Genomic DNA, 3,284 nt, shown 5'->3' on the forward strand with positions numbered 1-3,284 from the left:
GAGAAAGTATCCACTAACACTAAGAGATATTTGTATCCATATTTACCTGGTTTAACTTCAGTGAAATCTATTTCCCAATGACAGCAAGGCTCCGTCCCCCTCCTCCTTGTACCTGCGTGTGTGTTGTTCCTCTTCTCTATTTTCATGACCTGACAGGCCCGGCACCGGTCCACCACACTCTGAGCCACTTGCTTCTGATGGGGCATACGGATCTGCCCTTTGTTCAATAACTCCAACATTTTCTGTTCCCCTAAGTGAGTCACTTGGTGGAGGTGTGTGAGAAGGTGCCGTCCCAATCCTTCTGGGAGAATCAGTTTTCCTTCTTAGTACATATACTATCCATTCCAATCTTTTTCTATCTGTGGTGATTTCTCAGCTCACTGTATGTCCTCTTCGGAATAGTTAGGAGTAGGAGGCAGGGGTTCCAGTTGCGGGCAAGGTAAGTTAGTTACTAAAGATCGTACCGTTTGGAGGGCAGCTCTCTTAGCTGCCTGGTCCGCTGCTCGGTTGCTTCTTGCTTCAGGGGAGTGTCCTCTCTGATGTCCCGGGGTGTGGACTACCGCTACCATTCGCAGTCGGGTCACAGCTGATAACAAGCGAAGAATTTCCATCTGGTTCTTTATTTCTCTTCCTTCTGTGTTTTTGAACCCACGCTCCCGGTAGATGGCACCATGTATATGAAGAGTCGCATATGTGTAACGACTGTCCGTATAGACTGTTAGTTTCTTTCCCTCTGCCCTTTCCAATGCCTCCACCAGGGCGATAAGTTCAGCTTACTGAGCGGAAGTTCCTGGCAGTAAAGCGTCAACTCAAATAATCTCCTCCTGGTCGTTTACCACCGCGGCACCCGCATACCTTAGTCCATCCTGTACGAAACTGCTTCCATCCGTGAACCAGATGAAGTCACTGTTTTCCAATGGGCAGTCTCTCAAGTCCTTTCTGACCGTATTTACTTCTGTGAGTATCTCTGAGCAGTCGTGCAGAGGTTTATCTAAGTCAGGGTTAAGCAGCAGGGTGGCGGGGTTTAAAGCTGTTGGGGCTAAGAATTGCACCCTTGGAGTGTCAAGTAATGGACTCTGATAATGAGTTAATCTGGCATTGGTTATCCATTTCCCTGGAAGCTGTTTGAGCACTTCTTCAATGGCATGGGGAGTGGTTACTTTCAAAGTCTGTCCATGGGTTAACTTATCTGCATCTTTAGCTAGCAGAGCGGTGGCAGCAATAATTCTCAGGCAAGGGGGCCATCCTGCCACTACTAGATCCAATTTCTTTGAGAGGTATGCTACTGGACTCTTCCATGGCCCCTGTTGTTGTATTAGGACCCCCTTGGCTATTCCTTTTTTCTCATCAACAAACAGATGAAACGGTTTAGTGGGGTCAGGTAATGTCAATGCTGGGGCTTTAAGGAGTGCTTCCTTAAGTTCTTTAAAAGCTGAGTCCCTCTCAGGAGTCCAGTCCCACTCCGACCCTTCCCTGCTGAGCTCATAGAGTGACTTCGCTTTTGTGGCAAAATCTAAAATCCACAGCCGGCAATAACGTACTGTTCCTAAAAATTCTCTCATCTGCCTTGGGCTTGTGGGTTGGGGAATCTGTAGGATCATCTGTTTCATGGCTTCAGTGAGCAACTTCTACCCAGCTCTTAACTTATACCCCAAATATGTGACTTCTGGCTTAGCTATCTGAGCTTTCTTGGCACTAGCTCAATATCCCAGCTCTCTCAGAGTGGTGAGCAGTTTCCTGGTTGCTTCGAGGCACCCTGCCTGGTCAGGGGCTGCTATTAACAAGTCATCTACATATTGTAGTAAAGTTATCTGTGGGTTTTGTCCCCGGTACTCACATAGGTCGTCACTCAAGGCTTTGTTAAACAAAGTGGGTGAGTTCTCGAACCCTTGAATTAACCTTGTCCAGGTCAGCTGGCCGAGGATTTTATCCGTTTCGTCAACCCATTCGAAGGCAAAAATGTCTTGGCTCTGCGGGGCTAGGGGCAGGCTAAAGAAAGCATCCTTCAAGTCCAGGGTAGTATACCACACATGATCTGGGGGAAGATTGCTGAGCAGTGTATAAGGGTTAGGGACTGTGGGATGTATGTCTTCAACTCAGCGATTTACCTCTCTCAGATCCTGCACCAGTCGGCATTCTCCCCCTGGTTTCTTTACTGGGAGGAGAGGTGTATTCCACACAGACCGGCACCTCTTTAGTACCCCTTCCTGTAACAGCTGCTGGATATGGGGTTGTATGCCTTCCCGGGCTTCCCTGGGCATGGGATACTGTCGGACTCTTACCGGTGTGGCAGAGGGTTTTAAGTCCACAATAATGGGTGGTCAGTGTCTTGCTAATCCAATTCCTCCAGTTTCTTCCCAGGCTTGGGGGAACTCTTCCAGCCACGGAGCCATATCCGTTAAGCCTGCACGTTGGTTTTCTACACTTTTATACAAGCAGTATTCGTCGTGTAAGGCAACCATCAGGACCTGTAGAGGGGAGACTTCCCCATCGGTAACCTGGACACCATTTTTGTGAAAGAATATATGGGCTTGGGCTTTGGATAATAAGTCTCTTCCTAACAGCGGTGCAGGACAATTGGGTACAATTAAGAATGAATGGGACACTTGCTTAGTTCCCAGATTCACTTGTTGCTGTGTTGTCCAATGATACTGCTTTGTTCTTGTTGCCCCCTGGACCAGGCTAGTTTTTGAAAAAAAATCTTTCCCTTTTTCTTATTTAGGACGGAGTACTGAGCCCCTGTATCCACCAGGAACTCTACTGGATTCCCCTCCACCTTCAAGGTTACCCAAGACTCAGGGAGGGGTTCTGAGTCCCATCTCCCCTAGTCGCTGTCCTCGCCTGCCACCAACGTCCTAACAAGAGCAGGCTTTTCATATTTTTTGTTCTCTTTCTTTGGGCATTCATTCTTCCAGTGTCCAGTCCCTTTGCAAAATGTGCATTGGTTCGGGGCCAGGGGCGGGTCTCAGCGGAGCCTGTCATGTTGGTCTGGTCTCCTTCCTCTCCCTCTCCCTATGTCTCCCCGAGCTCCGGCAAAGAAAATCTTTGCTAACTCCTTCTGATTTTGTTTATCCTCTTTAGCTTGGAATTCCCTTTCCTCCCTCCATATCCTTTCCTCCCTTTCTTCTGGGGTTTCTCTAGTATTATACACATTTTCTGCTACTTTCATTAAGTCCTGTAGGGTCTGCTCACCTAATCTGTCTATCTTCTGAAGCTTTCTTCTGATATCAGGGGCTGCTTGGTTTACAAAAGATAGGACCACTGCTGCTCTACTCTCATCGGCT

Source organism: Orycteropus afer, unplaced genomic scaffold (genome assembly GCF_000298275.1).
Source record: "Orycteropus afer afer isolate SDZICR_OR568_19922 unplaced genomic scaffold, OryAfe1.0 scaffold00392, whole genome shotgun sequence".
NCBI lineage: Eukaryota > Metazoa > Chordata > Mammalia > Tubulidentata > Orycteropodidae > Orycteropus > Orycteropus afer.